The sequence below is a fragment of the Rhynchophorus ferrugineus genome, unplaced genomic scaffold (genome assembly GCF_030347505.1).
Source record: "Rhynchophorus ferrugineus isolate W39M unplaced genomic scaffold, kcgeb_rfMv2 rfM30, whole genome shotgun sequence".
In the NCBI taxonomy this organism is placed as follows: domain Eukaryota; kingdom Metazoa; phylum Arthropoda; class Insecta; order Coleoptera; family Curculionidae; genus Rhynchophorus; species Rhynchophorus ferrugineus.
In genome coordinates this window covers 657,645-679,005 of record NW_027472609.1, presented here as the reverse complement: position 1 = coordinate 679,005, position 21,361 = coordinate 657,645, and the positions used below count along the sequence as shown (strand labels likewise).

At 37.8% G+C, this 21,361-nt stretch overlaps 1 protein-coding gene; it reads left to right on the top strand.

Annotated features, from left to right (window-relative positions):
• Nucleotides 1-21,361, top strand: part of LOC143205881 (uncharacterized) — a 69,121-nt gene that overhangs the window by 35,240 nt on the left and 12,520 nt on the right.

Sequence of the window (21,361 nt, the reverse complement as noted above, 5' to 3'; positions counted from 1 at the left end):
TTGGTTTTCGTTTTGGTTCGATATTGTTATTAAAGGTAATTTAGAGAGTTCTATGTTAACATCGGGTGGTATTATTCTGCTTTTCACTTTTAATACGATGCCAGTTGCATACAAATAAATATATCTGATAAATTGTGTGCTGCAGCTGTGTCTGCTTTACATTTTATCGTTAAAGTTTGTCAATTGGCACTGTCTCTATTAATTGTGGATTAGTACTAGACGCATAAAAACAATTCTTGTTCTACAACGGTAAATTTGTGTTATACTTTTGGGTCATTTTATGTTAATGGAATGTGCTGTATTGGTTTTAAATTATATATAGTACTTGATACCTAAAAGTATTATTTTTCGATAAGTGTTAATATATGATTTCTGGTCTCTATACGTTTATTGATCGATCTCTAAGTTGATATAAGATTTGGGTTGAGCGTTTGGATCCTTGTTTATTGGTTGCTCTGGTACTTTCATAGTTAAAAGTTCGCAAAAACTGTTTGTTTTTCATCGTTTAAGCTTGTAGTTTAAAGGCGGTTCTTGGTTGAAGATTGTCTGCCAGAGCTCTATTCGCCATGAACATGTTGAGAATAAGATGTAGAACTGGGATTAAATTATTTTTAATTTTATTGCTGGATTAATGGCAGACTTTAATCTATGGCCAAAGTGTCATTCGTTAAAGTATTTAAATGTAAACATAGCATCCTTGTATGCTAGTACATAATTTTTCTCATGTGAGGTTCGAGGCCAGTGTAGTTAACAGTTGCGCCTGGTACCCGATCACTGACATACTCTTGCACCGTTATTGAGGCCTTTAATCCGTCTGCATACTGTTAGTAGTATGCATATAGTGTCTAGTATAATTAGGGAATCAATATATATCCCGGTGGCAGGCCCCGTTATTGGTCTTCATCAATATTTTGGATCCAGGTTTTGTCTGTCTAAATGAATCTGTATGTTTTACATTTAAGACACTATATCGACGTAACAAGTCACAGTAGATTATACTGAGCTTCTCACTCTGGCAGTGAAATCTACTTGTTTTGTAATTCCAGTATAGCATCTAAGTTATTCAATTTAGATTTTACTGAGCTTCTCATTCTGCAACGACTTCTCTAGAGTCCATGCCTGTGTACTCTTACGTGTTTGAGACCATCTCCTGCTAACTCTTTATGGGTTAGCTTGCTTCTGATGGCGGCTAATGTCTCCGCTCCACTTGCTTCTTCCTTTCTGATTTTAATTTCGTATCTATTATGAATCTGTTTCGCAGGTTGCCATTCTAGATTATGTTTGGTGGATTTCGGTGCCTTTGACTTGGCTTTTTGTGGTTTCACAGTGTTTTATTTTCATTGTTCTTTTTTGCTGCCGCGACCTCATTGTACGTACAGATCGTATTGTATGTATTTTCTGTCTGTACCTCCATGGTAGTCATGTCGATTCTTTTGCTGATGTCGGTCCGCGTGCTTACATCCATCGTCACTGGCCGGGCAAGGACTGTTGGAGAATACTCCCTGTCTTGCAACAGGGATTCTATTATTTGTATTCTCTTGTCTGTTTCGTGCTGTATTTGTGCCAATTTTCTGTTTATCATCTCCTCCACCATTGCTTCCGCATTCGTGATGCTCTCGGCTTGTGTGGTATTTGTTATCACGACTGCAGATTTGGCTTTCATCGTCTCTTCTGCTACTATGTCTATTTTCATTAGAATATTCGCGACGCGGGTTCTGTCTGTGGAGATGAACCAATATGTCCTATATTTTAGGCGATATCTGCTGACTGCGAGTCTGACTTGCTCAGTCAGATCTTTCATGACGTCATCGAATTCAGTTGCACTTAATCCGCACAGTTCTCGTCTGTAGAATTCGAAGTCAATGGTACTATGTGCCTATACTGTTTTAGTATTCTCCATTATAGTATCTAGGACGCTGTTTCTAGATTCCACTGAGCTTCTTGCGCTCCCTCTCCTGCCCCCGTTCACTCTAGCAGGCGCAGCCACAGTGGTCCCCAACCCGCTCTCGCTACTAATGGATATGCTCCTTGATCTGAGCTGTCGAGTATTTGCGACCATATTGTCGATATTTATTTTGATTGACGATTTAAGGGATTTATCCATTATATATATTTTTATTTAATACTAATAATAAGTATTAGAAGTTGCCGATTGTTTGGCATTTAGTCGCTATGTCCATCTTTATCAATAGATATTGGATCCATGTTTTGTTTGTGATAATCAAACTTTTTCGTCGATGTCTTGTTTCTCTGGGTTTGCCCTCTATTTCGAAGTGGATGTGTGTGGTCGCTTAGTGTCTGTTCAGTTTCTTGTACCTTCCAGTTGATCACGTTCACTTGCTGTTTCCCCTAATACTGACAAAGGTGGGAGCTGTTTGTTCATTCTGCACTAGCTCCAGTCAGTGTGATATGGTCCAGATTATCAGATTTGAACCTCTGTTGTTTATTGTATTGCCGCTCCATAAAGTGTGCTTGGCATTAAAATCACCTGCTACTATCCATTTGTTCTGGTATTTCTGCCATTGTTCTTTTTCTTCTAAGCAATTGATGTTGTCTCCTGTCGGGTGCGCGTATACGTTGGTGATTAGTAAATCGTAGTCTAATGGTTTGACTACGACTATGTCCGGTCCCGACATTTCTCTTATCGTCATAGCCTGAATACGATTTCTGATCTAGCATTCGTGCCTATTTTGTTCATTGACCATCCTGTCCATGCTTTAGTTCTTGTTGCTGGTTCTTGCACCAAGATTATGTCGTATTTTTCTTTGTCGGCTTTCGCTCTCATGAGCGTGCTGGCCTGGATACATTTTTCGATGTTTATCTGTAGGATTTTTAGAGCCATTTCTGTTTCATTTCTTCGATGGCCTTTTCCTTTCTTGTATACTGGACGGATTCTATCATTTGCTCTATGGTTGGTGTTTACCTCCGGTCCTGCTCTCTTGCAGTTCGCACATTTCGTGGTGCTGCTCTTGCAGTCCCTTATCCCGTGCGGTCCTGCACATATATAACAACACTGTGCGCTTCTACAATGTATCTGCTTGTGCCCGAATCTGCTGCATTTATAGCATTGTAGAATTTCGTTGAAGTCATCAACGAATTGTCTCAAGTACCCTACAACGACTTTGCCCTTTTTTAACGCTGCTCTATGTATGCTGGGAATTGTTTCGATTGTAACGTTGTTTCTTTCTGGGTTTTTACATATATATTTATTCACTACCTTGATGAATTCTTCGTTGTTGCCAGTCTTTTTTCTTTCTTCTTGGATGATGTTCATAATCTCTTCGTTTTGATCAGCTAGATCTTCTATCATTTGTTCCTCTGTGATCTCCCTGGATACCCCCGTGATTCTGAATTTGGGACGTTTTTCAGTTTTATCGATTTTGATACCACGTACAGAGCTTATTTTTTCTATCTGGTCTTTAGAGATCAGTGATACCAGTCCATGCCTGTGTACTCTTACGTGTTTGAGACCATCTCCTGCTAACTCTTTACGGGTTAGCTTGCCTCTGATGGCGGCTAATGTCTCCGCGCTACTTGCTTCTTCCTTTCTGATTTTAATTTCGTATCTATTATGAATCTGTTTCGGAGGTTGCCATTCTAGATTAGGTTTGGTGGATTTCGGTGCCTTTGACTGGGCTTTTTGTGGTTTCACAGTGTTTTATTTTCATTGCTCTTTTTTGTTGCCGCGACCTCGTTGTACGTACAGATCGTATTGAATGTATTTTCGATCTCTACCTCCACGGTAGACATCTCGATTCTTCTGCAGATATCGGTTCGCGTGCTTACATCCATCATCACTGGCCTGGCGAAGACTGCTGGAGAATACTCCCTGTCTTGCAACAGGGATTCTATTCTTTGTATTCTTTTGTTTGTTTCGTGCTGTATTTGTGCCAATTTTCTGTTTATTATCTCCTCCACCATTGCTTCCTCATTCGTGATGCTCTCGACTTGTGTGGTATTTGTCATCACGACTGCGGATTTGGCTTTCAGCGTCTCTTCTGCTACTATGTCTATTTTCTTTGAATATTCGCGACGCGGGTTATGTCTGTGGAGATGAACCGAAATGTCCTATATTTTAGACAATATCTCCTGATTGCGAGTCTGACTTGCTCAGTCAGATCTTTCATGACGTCAACCAATTCAGTTGCACTCAATCAGCACAGTCCTCGTCTGTAGAATTCGAAGTCAATGGTACTATGTGCCTCTACTGTTTTAATATTCTCCGTTATAGTATCTAGAACGCTGTTTCTAGATTCCACAGAGCTTTTTGAGCTCCCTCAGCAGCCACAGTGGTCCCCAACCCGCTCTCGCTACTAATGTCGATATTTATTTTGGATGACGATTTAAGAGATTTATCTATTATAATTATTAGATGCCTATTAGACAATATACCGATATGGACAATTTTTTAATGGGAATTGTATCGAGATAATAATTAATTCAATATATTTGTGGGAATGACCTTACTAATTACTAATAAAGAGATTTAAAATAACTGGAATTCTCTAGGAGATGATATAACTATATTCAGAAGATCTGTTCTAAGGTTAAAGAAATACACCCTGAATATATTGTGTTTTATTGTGAATTCAAAATATATTATATTTCCGAATATTTCACGCTCAAAAAACAGCCGTTAGGAAGTCAGCGTTTATCGCCCCTATTGATGTAACGGTTTTTATGAATTTTCACGATTACTTTGAAAACTACTCCTTATAAAGAACTAGGAATTTTACGAATTATTCTACCTATTCTGCCCGTTGCTATGTCAAGGGAATTTTAAATTTATTTTGAATTCAGACCAGTAATAACGGAAATTGAAACCCTACCTTGTCTCGATGATAAGGCACGCACCACTTTTTTTGGTTTTCACAAGATTTTCAAGGGAAATTTCACCAGCTGGACACTAGCGAATCGCAGGGAGCACTGATAACAGCACAATTAGTTTATTTTCGATGCGAAAACCGTGGAATTTTATGATTTTCTAGGATTTCGAGCGAAGTTTGAGGAGCCAACGCAGACACGTCCGCAACCGAAAAGTTGTGCTGGAATGCAGGGTCGGGGCGTTGGATGGTTATTTTTTTATTGGTTTTCGTTTTGGTTCGATATTTTTATTAAAGGTAATTTAGAGAGTTCTATGTTAACATCGGGTGGTATTATTCTGCTTTTCACTTTTAATACGATGCCAGTTGCATACAAATAAATATATCTGATAAATTGTGTGCTGCAGCTGTGTCTGCTTCACATTTTATCGTTAAAGTTTGTCAATTGGCACTGTCTCTTTATTAATTGTGGATTAGTACTAGACGCATAAAAACAATTCTTGTTCTACAACCGTAAATTTGTGTTATACTTTTGGGAAGATACTACGTCATATTATGTTAATGGAATGTGCTGTATTGTATTTAAATTATATGTAGTACTTGATACCTAAAAGTATTATTTTTCGATAAGTGTTAATATATGACTTCTGGTCTTTATCTGGTTTATTGATCGATCTCTAAGTTGATATAAGATTTAGGTTGAGCGTTTGGATCCTTGTTTATTGGTTGCTCTGGTAGTTTCATAGTTAAAAGGTCGCAAAAACTGTTTGTTTTTCATCGTTTAAGCTTGTAGTTTAAAGGTGGTTCTTGGTTGAAGATTGTTTGCCAGAGCTCTGTTCGCCATGAACATGTTGAGAATAAGATGTAGAACTGGGATTAAATTATTTTTAATTTCTTTGCTGGATTAATGGCAGACTTTAATCTATGGCTAAAGTGTCATTCGTTAAAGTATTTAAATGTAAACATAGCATCCTTGTATGCTAGTACATAATTTTTCTCATGTGAGGTTCGAGGCCAGTGTAGTTAACAGTTGCGCCTGGTACCCGATCACTGACATACTCTTGCACCATTATTGAGGCCTTTAATCCGTCTGTATACTGTTAGTAGTATGCATATAGTGTCTAGTATAATTAGGGAATCAATATATATCCCGGTGGCAGGCCCCGTTATTGGTCTTCATTAATAGATTTTGGATCCAGGTTTTGTCTGTCTATATGAATCTGTATGTTTTACATTTAAGACAGTATATCGACGTAACAAGTCACAGTAGATTATACTGAGCTTCTCACTCTGGCAGTGAAATCTACTTGTTTTGTAATTCCAGTATAGCATCTAAGTTATTCAATTTAGATTTTACTGAGCTTCTCATTCTGCAACGACTTTTCGAGAGTCCATGTCTGTGTACTCTTACGTGTTTGAGACCATCTCCTGCTAACTCTTTATGGGTTAGCTTGCCTCTGATGGCGGCTAATGTCTCCGCGCCATTTGCTTCTTCCTTTCTGATTTTAATTTCGTATCTATTATGAATCTGTTTCGGAGGTTGCCATTCTAGATTAGGTTTGGTGGATTTCGGTACCTTTGACTGGGCTTTTTGTGGTTTCACGTGGCAATTTTCTGTTTATCATCTCCTTCACCATTGCTTCCGCATTCGTGATGCTCTCGACTTTTGTGGTACTTGTCATCACGACTGCGCATTTGGCTTTCAGGGTCTCTTCTGCTACTATGTCTATTTTAATTAGAGTATTCGCGACGCGGGTTCTGTCTGTGGAGATGAACCAATATGTCCTATATTTTAGGCAATATCTCCTGACTGCGAGTCTGACTTGCTCAGTCAGATCTTTCATGACGTCAACCAATTCAGTTGCAGTCAATCAGCACAGTCCTCGTCTGTAGAATTCGAAGTCAATGGTACTATCTGCCTCTACTGTTTTTAATATTCTCCGTTATAGTATCTAGAACGCTGTTTCTAGATTCCACGGAGCTTCCTGAGCTCCCTCTCCTGCTCCTCTCCCCGTTGACTCTAGCAGGCGCAGCCACAGTGGTCCTCAACCCGCTCTTGCTACTAATGTCAATATACATATTGTCGATATTTATTTTGGATCACGATTTAAGAGATTTATCCATTATATATATATATATATATATATATATATATATATATATATATATTCTTATATATATTATATATATTATATATACATATATATATATATATATATATATATATATATATATATATGTATATATATATATATATATTTATTCAGTACTAATAATAGGGTTAATTATAATTATAAGTATTAGAAAATGCCTTTTAGACAATATACCGATATGGACAATTTATAAGTTGTTTTAATTTGAAAGGTATCGAGATAATAATTAAATCAATATATTCATAGGAATGACCTTACTAATTACTAATAAAGAGATTTAAAATAACTAAAATTCTCTAGGAGATGATATAACTATATTCAAGAGATCTGTTCTAAAGCCCTAATATATCCAATATTTCTTGGTATATTCAATGTGAATGTATGATCACTCGTAATGCACCACGCCTACAGTTCTAAGACCTAAATTGGTACGTAGGTGTGCAGTGCTAGGAAGATTGAGTGTGTACGATAAATATCTATTATATAATAAAGAAATACACCCTGATTATATTGTGTTTTATTGTGAATTCAAAATATATTATATTCCCGAATATTTCAGTTGCAGTAGACGGCGTGGCGTTCTGTCTTTTCTATTTCTTTTGTCAGGGGTCATGGTGGACCGGAGGTTGAATTTACTGCAAGCCGCTAACCCGCCTATGAGTGTTCTAGACGAGAGTACTTTCATGTGCTTTTGCCTCTAGAGTCCATTTGCGAGAAGGTTCTTTGCAGATTCCATACTCCGCGGTTGTTCAGCGTGACGCCGAGCACTGTGAGGTTTTGTGTGCTCTCTTGGCTTTTAATCAGCTCCATCAGTTCTGAATCGTCTGCATATTTGGAAATCTTTTCCTTGTTTGCACGATCCAGATCATATTTACCGCTGATTATTTGCACGTCAAGTATGAAGGTGTTGTTCTGCCTGGAAGCTTTGATGTCCGGCTTCCTTACACCTCTACTAGTATTATATCTGGATTCGTCGATGACAGTGTAGTTCTGGTCTTTTAGAACCTTCGACACATAATGTGCCACACTGTCATGCCTTTTAATTCTTGCGTCATGTGTTCTGTAACACTGCTGCATGATATGATTTTGAGTCTCAACACTTTGAAGATATTCTCCAATCATATCTAGCTGTGTTTGCAACCCGACACGAGAGGATGCCATTATATCTGCAAAAGCCAGGACGGTCAAGGGCAATGTGTCAACTTTAATGCCTATCTCGTCCGGGATTCTTTTGAATATACCATCTATTATGAAATTGAATAGCATAGGGGACATAGGGTCCCCCTGCCTTACGCCGCAGGTCGGATGAATGGCGTCGGAAGTCCACCCATTGTAATGGAGTTGGGTGGTACTTTTGGTATATCCAGATATGATGTATCTAACCATTAAGGCGGAAGTCCCTTCAGAAGCATAGTCCTCTCCAGCGCTTTGAAAGATACCGAATCATAGGCCTTGGCAATATCAGTTGATGCTAAGTATACTGAACCAAGGGTCCTTCTTGCATGCCGCAGTGCCACGTCTAGAAGACAGATGTTCTCACTGCAGCCGTCGGCATTCGTAAAGGCTCTTTGTCGCTCGTCGATCTCAACTGTTCGCAAACGATTGGCGATAATCTCGTGAAAGTATCTTGTTAAGACCGGTGTGATGGAAATGGGTCTTAAATCGGCAGGACTAGTGGGATCCTTCTTTTTGTCAATGAATATAGTTCTCGATTTTAGGAGAAACTCTGGCAAACCACCGCGTACCATAAAGATATTAAAGATGCGGTGGAGCACTGACACCGGTGTTTGTTTGATCTCCCTGACAGTGATTCCGTCAGGTCCGGGCGCGGACTTATTAGGTGGGAAGGCCCGTCTTAATTCAATTTCCAAAATAGGATCCCACAAATCATGCCTTACGCTCTCACTTTTACGGTCCTCTGGCATTGCATCGGTTTCTGTTGTAAGAAGTGCTCGCCAATAGGGCTCTAAGATGTTAATCGGAATAAGTTTTTCGGATTTCTCAAGCCGGTCAGCATCAATTGCTTTCCAAGCCCGAGTCCGATCTTTTGCCCTAAGATGCTGAACGCGGGCGTACTTCTTACATCTCATCTTTTTACTCGATAGTTTCGTACTTGTATGTTCTCTTTGGTTCTTATTTCGATAGTTAGGTGGTAAAATATCACGAACATACATCTCTATCATCTCACTCAAAGCTTGCTTTTCGAGGTGCATGATCTTATTGCATATATCGTTTAGAGCCTTTACATTTATCCCGACTATGTCGATGTCGGCCAATGAGTGGATGTAGGTACGAATTTCCAATTCTTGGTCTTTAGAATTGTTTTTCTCCACCCGTTCCATTTCTGGATCGGATTGGGAGGTATCGAGTGTAGAAGAGCTCGGAAACCAGTCTTTGATGCTCTACCTTCTTCCTCATGCCTTTTATGACTTCAATAGTTCTATCTGGGAAGAAGGGGGCCAGGGCTTGATTAATCGCCAATATTTTACTTTCACTCTCAAGTGTAAGTGCGGCCACGCGACGAGCTAGGAGGCGTTTTTCCTCCTCAGTCCATCTGGACTTTTTGGCTTTAGGACATGATTCTTTTAGGAGGCGGCTATCGCTCCAGTCTTTGTGGGCGTGATTTAAGTGCACCCCTCTCCCTGACTTGGTTCTGAACACCCTGTTACAGTCTGGGTGTTCACATTTGAAACCCTGACTGGGACCGGCTTCAACTCTCATTACGTCCCTAATTCGAGTAGTAGAGTCAGTGGAGGACTCTACGCTCATCCGAGGCACGTTTTTTCGAGTTGCACCGAATTTTACTCTCGGATCGAAGGGGGAGGTAGCCCCGACGATCCACATATCACCATAGCCCTGTGTGTTAATCCTCTCAGTTTCAGCACGTATGCGCTGGGGTAGTGGTATTTTTCTCTGGATGGAGTTCGAGCTTTTTGAGAAACCCTGATAGCCTGTGGCTCAATCAGAGCTCTCGCCCAATCCTGATGTTGAGAACCTTGTCAAATCCTTTCGTTTCGGTTTTACCGAACTAGTTAGAAGTTACGAAACTCTCACCTTCAGAGTACCACCCCACGAACGTGCCGACCCATAGAGGATCATCCGACTCTCACCACGAGGAGGTAGGGATGGTTAGAGCGGCGAGCTGAAGGGCCTAACTAGAGGTCTGTATTACGCTCTGATGCCCCTCCTTAAGAGAGTCATAGTTACTCCCGCCGTTTACCCGCGCTTGCTTGAAATTCTTCACTTTGATATTCACAGCACTGGGCACGTACAGATATTGATACGTATTGGATATATTGCTGATGTCGATCCGCGTGCTTACATCCATCATCACTGGCCTGGCGGGGACTGCTGGAGAATACTCCCTGTCTTGCAACAGGGATTCTATTCTTTGTATTCCCTTGTTTGTTTCGTGCTGTATTTGTGTCAATCTTCTGTTTATCATCTCCTTCACCATTGCTTCCGCATTCGTGATGCTCTCGACTTTTGTGGTATTTGTCATCACGATTGCGGATTTGGCTTTCAGCACCTTCAGAAAAGATCTGTGACTATATTCATTTTCATTAGGATATTCGCGACGCGGGTTCTGTCTGTGGAGATAAACCGATATGTCTTGTATTTTAAGCAATATCTGCTGGTTGCGAGCCTAACTTGCTCTTTCAGATCTTTCATGACGTCAGCCAGTTCAGTTGCACTTAATCCGCGCAGTCCTCGTCTGTAAAATTCGAAGTCAATGGTACTGTCTGTCTCTACTATCTTAGTATTCTCCATTATAGTATCTAGAACGCTGTTTCTAGATTCCACTGAGCTTCTTGCGCTCCCTCTCCTGCCCCCGTTCCCTCTAGCAGGCGCAGCCAGTGGTCCCCAACCCGCTCTCGCTACTAACGGATATGCTCCTTGATCTGAGCTGTCGGGTAGTCGGGACCATATTGTTGACGATTTTGAGAGATTTATCCATTATATAAAAATTTACTCAATACTAATAATAAAGGTTAAAAATAGTAATAAATAATAAAGGTTAGTAATATGTATCGAGATAATAATTAATTCAAGATATTCGTGGAAATTACTCTAACAATTACTAATAAAGAGATTTGAAATACCTAAAATTCCCTAAGAAATAATATAACTGTATCAAAAGATCTGTTCCAAAACCCTAATATATCTAATATTTCTTGGTATATTCAATGTGAATGTATGATTACTCGTAATGCACCACACCTACATTTCTAGGATCTAAATTGATACGTAGGTGTGCAGTGCTGGGAAGATTGAGTGTGTACGATAAATATCTATTCTATAATAAAGAAATACACCCTAAATATATTGTGTTTTATTGTGAATTCAAAATAAATTCCCGGGAATTGCGCGCCCAAATAAAAACAGCCGTTAGAAAGGAGCGTTAGAAAATCAACGATTATTGATGTAACAGTTTTTATTCATCACTGACCGTCTCTCCGAACACGTCTTCATTCTGTGAAAGTCAAACGTCGGCTTATTTACGAATGTGAGAAGATTTTTTCACATCCCCTGTTGACGCTATTTTCTGGCTTGAGTAAGCGCCAATGTTATTTTGTTTACGTTATTTTATTTTCATAATTATGATTAATTGCTAATAAATAATCAACTGCCGTTGTGAAGACTGATCTAAAAAAAAAGTTGTTTAATAATATTCGTTTGTACTGCCTTGTTCGTCTCATAGATTTTATTTTGTGTCGGTTTGCACAATGAATACTACTTGTGAACAATCACTATAATTCACTGTAAGCGCGTTGTTCTTTATCCTAATTCTGATTTGTTAGAACCCATTTGGTGAAGGTAACGAACAGTTAAAACGCCGGATTCAACAGAGTTTTCCAGTATTTATTTTTTATAAACAACTCGGTTAAAGGTATATCGCGGAGTGAAGCAAGATGGTGGGATCTTCATGCGGCCCGGATGGCTTTTATAGGAATGCTCTTTAGCCCGGACGCGCTGTAGCACTCATACAATTTTATGTCTCTGCGTAGTTACTTAATATCTATTATATGCAACCATATACACATGATGCCGTCACCAAGGAGGCGCCGCCACCGAATTATTTATATGTACAAAATAATATATATCCCAGGGGTCAACATCACAGTACCGTTCTTTTGCCTTCCTGAAAAGACCTTCGCCCATCCAATTATGTTGATGTTTGGTTTGACTCGATGCGACGAAATCAACCATTTCCTTAAGGAGCTACTTAGCTCCCAGTCTACCGAACGTATCGTGTCTATCGTTTCTGGTCCCGAGGTCACTAAATGGTAGAAAGAAGGGTTTGGGACGTTTCTCAGGATCTACTGCCGTTGTTTCGGCTTTAAAGCTGCGGATGATACTTTTTACGGCTTCTCTTTAACTTTGGAGCAGACGCTGATGTTCAGTCGTCCCTCTGCTTTAAATGATATCCCAAGATACCTATATGGATCTGTCCTCTTGAGAGTTGGTACGGGAGCTGGATGAAGGAGTGCGAAGGTACAGTGTTGATCGCCAGCGACTTCCGTTTGGTGTCCCATTGCTTTTACCGCTAAGGGCTGAAATATCAGAGCGTTTACTGAGAGTCCTATATTTCGAGGTTATTCTCCAGTCGTATCAAGTTGCGATTGCAACCCTACCGGAAAGGAGGCCACTCGCCGATCAAGTCATCGATGTAAGCTAGAACAGTCAGGGGCAAGTCGTTAACCTTGACCCCCATCTCTTTAGGCGCTCGCCGAAATACGCCATCAATTACAAAACTAAACAGCATATGGGACATAGGGTCCTTCTGGCTCACGTCGCAAGTGATGGTGGTACTTTTGGCATATTCTGATATTATGTACTTGACCATAAGTGGTGGTAGCCCTTTCAGCACCAAGAATGCACTTAGAGAGCGGTTTAGTTATTTTCTCTATGTAACTTGTCTTACTAAGTAATTCATTTTCAGAATTCCTCTTCTATACGGAATTTCCCTATATTACCTTGTTTTCCTTTCATACACTCGTGACTGAGGAGAATGGTTCAAGAAACCTCTTTCCACATCCCGATGCGTTCAAACTTTTGGGGAGGGAAAAATTCTTCCAGCTAAAGCTTCTCACGTGGTTGAGTTTTGGCAATGGTTTGAGCAATTTGAGTTTTATGACTGTGGCCCCAGTAAGGGGTTTTCAACCAGGACTAATGTGTTACATCGACCGTTTGCCACTGGTTCCTGCACCGCCAATATCCGAAGCACTCAACAACGAGCCAATGTGACATGCCTTGACCTGGTCCCACCAAATATTCGATACAATACGATATTGTTTATTACCTAAAATCATAATTATTTTCCCATGTCACAAATATTATAAACAGATACAAATGAACGTTACATTTATTAAAACTTTATTAATAATTCAAATATAATTACGTTGCAACATATTAAATTCACCATATATCATTTATCAGTATAATGGTTCACCAGAGCGAGTCTTTGAGTAGCAATTTGAATTTTATCGAGAGTGAATTCAATAGTTCGAGAACTTTCTAGGAAGTGGGTCATTTTTTATTAACTAGAAAATTATGTTCTTATTATTCGGTCATTCTTTTTTTTTAATTTTCTTGAGCAGATCGGTCCTTTGTGCTAGACGTTTGCACCTTAACATCACTAATCCACCCATTAATTGTCTCTATATGCGTTAGTCTGTCCATTGTCAAATTTCTATGATTTAATTTGCCTCATATGACAGCTAATATGTTATGTGTTAGGTAGGCTCTTCTTAACTGACAACGTGCTTCTTGTTTATATTATTTAAAAAATAGTAACTTCGTTATTTGATATTTAATTTGATAGGGACAACGTTTTTGAGGGAGTGAGAAGAGGAATGATGATTACTGATTTTCATCTGCAATGTTCTCTCTTGAGAAAATTGCATATACATTTATAAATGTAACTTTTCAAAAACCATGCATGTGATTTGAACAGGATGATTGCCAAAGTCAAAGTTCCGGATCCACTTAGGGATCTGATGTGAATCGTTCAGGTATAAAAGCATATTGGTAGGTAGATATATGGGATTTTTGATATTGAGATTCAAATTAGTCTCCAACAATGGTTCGTTTAATGATTTTTGAAAGATGATCAGTGGTTGAAATAGATCTATAGTTTAACGGTGCGGGGTTTGTTGGTTTTTGGATGAGGATAAGGATGTTTGTGGTTTAAATATTATTATAAATTGCGTATATGTAATAGGGTACTTTGTGGAAGGTTTGTGAATAAAGTAATCGGAAGGCTATCATGGCCAAGGACTTGGGTACTTTTTTAGGAGTTTAAAGAGTTTAGTTGTTGTCAAAGTTTGAGCCGTCGTAGACATTTCGAGCATTGAAATTACCAGCCAGGATGTAGTGGGTCTGTTAATCGAGACATTCTTGGGGGTTTATCATAAGATTGATGTAGCATTAGAAGTCCATCATAAAATTTCTCAATGAGTGGTTTTGTTAATGAGGGTATCCTTTATATTATATTTTCGCTTAGTGTTGACACACTGGCCGAATGATCAGAATTGTGGTCGAAGTTCTCTATTTCAACTAACAATTCTTCCTAAGAGTCATATTAATGATGACCAGTGCAAGGTGTGGTCGTATTTAAAGGATAAAGGTAGCGCATTCTAATTGCATTATTATATGTACAAATTATTTGTGGGTGTGCTTTATATTCTATAACCCTTTGTTCTTCCGTGACATTGTAGTTCTGATCTCGTAGAACCTTCGATACATAGTGTGCCACACTATCGTGCCTTCTAATTCTCGCGTCATATGTTCGATGACACTGCTGCATAATATGGTTTTGTGTTTCAACAGTGCCACATCCGGTTTGACAGAAACGGTATTCTGTTCTGTCTCTGGCAGTTTTCGCCTTGGAAAGAAAAGCGTTAATACGTAAACTTACAGAGTTCACGTAATCCATCCCCAACAAGAACCCCGTGTCATCACCCATCCAGTCATGTTGATGTTTACTCTGACTAGATAAAGCGAGAGCTTTGGCGTCGCAAGAATCGGTTAGCTTATTAGTCCACATTTTTCTTATACCCTCCTTGTCAAGCAATTTGCCGTCCTTCTTTAGTCGTTCTTCACAGTATTTAATTTCTTTTGTCAGAATTCCCACTGTTACCTCACCGTAGATGAGAGGGGATGATTTTAAGCGTTTTAATTTTCCAACTCAGTTAAAAAAACCCAGTATTTTATTACGGTTATTTAAGTGAGTGTTAAAAACGCATAACAGATGCGGCTATCCGTCTCTCAGTGAACCTAAAGTGTAGTGAATACGTGTTTACGTGACCAGACAAAAGGACTGCATCTCATTTTTATTAGTGTTTTAAAATTATTTCATCTTATTTTACAACAGTCCTTTTGAAATTGATTTATAGTATTTTTGGTCAAAAACTAGTGCTAAAATAACGTAAGTGAAAAATTAAGTGCGTGAAATAAACAATGTATTTATTTTATTTTTTTCTCCTCTGGTAGTAAATTAAATAAAATATTAAAAATTAAAAAATGGCAAACCATAGCGATTCAACCAAATCACCTGCACACTTTGATATAAGATTAGAACAAACAGCAATAACGCAAACTCCACCATCAGAATGGACTACAGTCATTAACAAAAAACGATTGAGAAGTCCAGAAGAAGAAATCGCGAGGAAACAAACAAGAATCAGTGACTATTAGTTACAGAAACCGATAGAGACAAAAAACAGTTTCAGCAACCTGAAGAAATTGAAGAGAACATACAACCAAGCCCTGAAAAAGTTGTTCCCAAACCACCACCAATAACAGTCTATAAGATAGGAATAATAAAAAACATCCATGACCTATTGAAAACCATTACTACGAACTACACAATTAAAACAGTGAGCTATGAAACAATTAAAATCCAATTGTTCGAAGCGGATCACTTTAAAGTTCTTATAAAAGAATTAGATGAAAGAAACACCCAATACCATACATTCAGGCCAAAATCCGAGAGAACATTTAAATTCGTGTTAAAAGGTTTACATCACGGGACGGACTTTAACACCATCAAGGTAGCACTAGCTGAAAAAGGTCATGAGGTCGTAAATATTCACAATATACGACATCACACGACAAAAAAACCTGCCTATGTTTTATATAGATATAAAACCTAATGGAAATAATAAGGCAGTGTATGAAATCACCAAATTGGAAAATAATATTATTAAATGCGAACCACCACATATAAAAAGAATTATACCACAATGCACAAGGTGTCAAGCGCACGGGCACACAAAGACTTACTGTCGCAAATCATATAGATGCGTAAAATGTGCAGGAGAACATAAGACAGGAGATTGTACTCGTAAAGTTCGCGATGAAAAAGTGAAATGTGTTAACTGTAACGTAAATCATCCAGCGAACTACAATGGTTGCGCAGTTCACAAGCAACTACAGCAGAAACTCTATCCGGTCTTAAGGGAAAAAAGGCATCAACAAAAACAATCCACTACTACCAATCTACCACTACCAACCAGAACAAGTCAACCAGACATAACTTATGCCCAAATAGTTGAAAATGGTTCAGCGCAAAAACGAGAGACAATATCTCAACCTACTGAAACTAGCAACATCTCAAGATTAGAAAATATGATGGCCAAACTAATGGATCAAATGAGTACGATGCTTGGTCTACTCACAACCGTCGTGAGCAAACTTGCCTAATGCCTGAAACCAATAGCTACAAAATCGCTGTCTGGAATGCCAATGGGCTCCAACAACACGCCAGGGAACTAAAAATGTTCGTAATTGAACAAAATATTGACGTTATGATGGTTTCCGAAACACACTTTACGTACAAAAATTATTTGGAAGTTCCTAAATATAAGCTTTATCATACAAATCACCCTGATGATAAAGCACATGGAGGTACAGCCATAATAATTCGAGATGATATAAAGCATTTCCAAAAAGAAAAATTCCGCAAAGACTACCTGCAAGCCACCAGTATAACCATAGAGGAAGCCCATGGACCATTAACAATTTCTGCGATTTATTGCCCACCCAAACATAACAACAAGGCAGAACAATTTCAAGAATTCTTCAGTACGCTAGGTAATAGATTTATAGCAGGAGGAGATTATAAAGCAAGACATTTAATGTGGGGTTCAAGAATAATAACCTCAAAAGGTAGAGAACTGCTCAAAGCCATAAGGATAGATAACTTACAACATATCTCTACTGGTGAACCAACATATTGGCCTTCAGACAGAAATAAAAAACCAGATACAATAGATTTCTGTATTACAAAAAATATTGATCCAAAAAAGTGTCAGGCAGAATCATGTTTCGACCTGTCTTCTGATCATTCACCAATAATACTAACAATTTCTTTAAAAATTACCATCAAAGATAAACCCCCTTCTCTGTGCAATAATAGAACTAACTGGCCCTCATTTAGAGAAAACTTAGACCAAAATATCTCTCTAAACTTACCGTTACAAACTGAAATGGATATAGAAATAGCAGCAATAAATCTTACAAAAAATATACAGGAGGCAGCATATTCCGCGACTCCCAACAGTGAAACATTTCCAAGAAAAAATACTCATATATCATGTACAATACAGAAAAAGATAGCAGAAAGAAGAAAGTTACGACGAAATTGGCAACATTTAATAGGGCCATAAAAGAGCTGAGAGATCTAATCCAAATCGAACAGAACCAAGGCATTCAAGAATACCTAGAAAACTTGACATCAACTGAGGCTACAGACTATTCGTTGTGGAAAGCAACAAAAAAGCTTAGGAGATCCCAGCAGCATAACCCACCTATTAAAACAAGCAAAAATAATTGGGCGAGAAGCAATAAAGAGAAGGTCGACATTTTCTCAAAACACTTAAAAAATGTTTTTAAACCTTTCCAGTCTCAGCTACATAAAGATGACGAAAATAAAATTACTAGCTTTCTAGATTCGCCATTTCAAATGGATTTGCCGCACGAGAAATTAACGGTCAAAAAAGTTAAACATACAATAATGAGAGAGATTAATATTAATAAAGCTCCTGGTTATGACTTAATTACTGGCAAAATTTTAAAAGAACTATCAGAAAAGGCTATAAAACTATTAACATATATATTTAATGCTATGCTACGAATTAATTACTTCCCTAGTATCTGGAAAGTAGCTAAAATATTAATGATACTTAAACCAGGAAAAATACCAGAAGATGTGACCTCCTACCGACCTATAAGTTTATTACCAATAATCTCGAAAGTTTTCGAGAAATTATACCTAAAAAAACTAAACTATATAATAGAAAAAAGAAAAATTATTCCAGAACATCAGTTTGGCTTTCGCAATAAGCATGGGACTATAGAGCAAGTGCATAGACTTGTAAACCAAATAAACGCTGACCTAAATGCCAAAAGATATTGTTCGGCTGCTTTCCTAGACATATCTCAGGCTTTTGACAAAGTATGGCATACGGGCTTGCAGGTTAAACTAAAGAAACTTCTCCCTCATCCGGACTATCAGCTACTAAAATCGTATCTCACTGACAGACATTTTATTGTAAATCAAGGCGATGAACATACCGAATTAAATCCCATATATTCAGGAGTTCCGCAAGGTAGTGTACTGGGTCCAGTACTGTATCTTCTGTATACGGCTGATCTGCCCACCACAAAAATAACTACTGTGGCAACATATGCAGACGATACAGCAATCTTAGCATCCCATTAAGATCCAGTCACAGCATCAATAAACCTACAAACCCACCTGGAGCAAATACAATTATGGTTGAAGACATGGCGCATTAAAGCCAATGAATCAAAATCCACGCATATAACGTTTACCCTGCGTAGAAGAACATGTCCACCAGTAAATATCAATCATCGTCAACTCCCCCAAGCAGAGCATGTTAAATATCTTGGTATGCATTTAGATCGACGCCTAACCTGGAAGAAGCACATACTCTCTAAACGGAAACAACTAGGACTAAAATTATATCAAATGTATTGGCTCATTGGGCGCAAATCCAAGTTATCATTAGATAACAAGGTATTGCTGTATGAGTCAATACTCAAGCCCATTTGGACATATGGAATTCAACTATGGGGTACCGCTAGCAAATCTAATATATCCATCATTCAACGGTTCCAAAATAAGGTGTTGCGTGCCATTGTTGATGCTGCGTACTATATTTCAAATAAAGTGATACAACGCGATATTCCTCTAGAACCTATAACGAGTGTAATCCAACGTGTTTGTGTGAAGTACTTCGAAAGAGTGTCAGTGCATCCCAATGTACTCGCTAATCAGCTAAATATGCGACGTGATAGTGAAGTGCGTAGACTAAAACGTTTAATACCACCTGATCTGATTACTGGACATATGTAGAGTTTAGAATAAGCATTAGAATAAGACTAATTAATTAAGATAATATTTTATACAGAAGATTGCTTAATGAAGTGATTTTCTACAGGCCATGTATATAATATAATATAAACAGAAGAAATACTTATTGCCAATAGGGCAGATTGTGGACTCACGAAGAGTAATAAAAAAAATCTTCCAAATGCCTGGGACACGTTTTAATCTAAATGCTATATTGATCAAATTGGTGAGTTTTAAAATTCCCTTTCTTGGTAGTTTTTGCAGTAATTCTGTTATTAATTATCGTAGCCTGGTGATTTCCTGGGGTTAATGTCAGTTTTAACAACCTTGGTTAGCTCATTCGGCGTGACAATCATCGAATTTTCAGATTCTATGTCCGGCAAATTATATTCAATATTAGTTTCGTTTGGTTTGAAAGTTTCTTCTAGATATTCAGCAAATGGTTCTGCTTTTTGGTGACCCACATAGGTCTCTTATAGGTGGACTGTGTAGACATGAGCCCGTTTTTTGTGGCTTTCCAGAGTGAATAATCAGTTTCTTTATCATCTGTTAAATTTCTCAGATAGTCATTTATTGTTTTGTTTTTAATTTCCAGTATTTTCCTTTTCAGTCTTTGGGTTATATTGTTTAAACTATTTTTATTTTCAGGTGTTCTGCTTTGTTGCCATTTTTTTCGTAATTTTTGTTTTTCATCTACAATTTCCTTCACTTCTTTGGATAATTAATTACTTTAATTGTACTCTTAATTATTGGAGTATTATTCCAAACAGCTTGTTGAATATCTACTACGAATTTTTCTGCTTCAAAATTTAATTATTCAGTTGTCTTGAGGGGTACATTTAGTTGAGTTTATTTATTCATTTCTTCAGCAAATCCTTCCCAGTCTGGTATCTTGTTTGTGAACGTTGATTTTCTTTCTTTTCTTATTATATTTTCGCTCATCGTCAGAATCACTGGCGTATGATCTGAACTTAGCTCAAAATGTTCTTCGAATTTTATATAATTGGATGCTATGTTTCCTACTATGAAGAAATCCAACTGGGGTCTGAGGATTTCTGTTAATCAGTCGGCCAATAAGTTGGTTTTCATCTTAGTTCAGCAGCTGCTTTATGCAGTTCACTGCCTTTAGTTGTTGTCATTCTGCATCCCCATCTTGCATTTTTTGCATTGAAATCACCTTCAATTATACATTTTTCTCTCAGATTGCTTAGGACATTGAAATAATTTTCTATTTAATTTTTCTTTATTGTATCTATATATATATATATATATATATATATATATATATATATATATATATATATATATATATATATATCGGATATTTTAACCCTGTATCTGCTTGATTTAACAGTTACTGCTGTTACCTGATTTTCTACGGTACTGAGCCCAGGTTCTTGATGGTGGGAAACGTTCTTTTTTATTATTATTGCACTTCCTCCTCTTGCGGTCTTAACTGGATGTATGGTATGATAAAATGTATATCTTCTACAGCTTCTAGCTTCTTTGGGTTTTCTACACCCTGTGGTGATATGTTTGCCTGAACATTTTACACAGCTAGGTTCTCTTCTCCTGAATTTCTGAGTGTGTCCATGCGATTGGCATCTTTTGCATTGCGGTATTAAGTTCGATTTTTTAAGAGGTTCGATTATTATTTCGACCCCAAAAATTGTTTTCATTAATCATTTAATTTATTTCATTAATTTAAAGTAGAATATAATAGAATATAATATAATTTTCAAAAAAAAATTTTTATGATATTGTTGACAATATTACGGTTTTCCATATTTGAAATTCCTATCCTTTGATTGCCTTAATTCTTACTAGATGCCGCGCGCCGCTTGTTCTCTTTCTCTAGTTAATATTTTCGCAATTAATTTGTAGATTTTGTGGATTATTTCTTATATTCCCGTTTTAATTACTATGTTTTCCTTTTATTAATTAAATTAGAATTACCCGTAATTTATGTCGTTGGATATTGTTTTCGTCTCTCATTTAGAAGA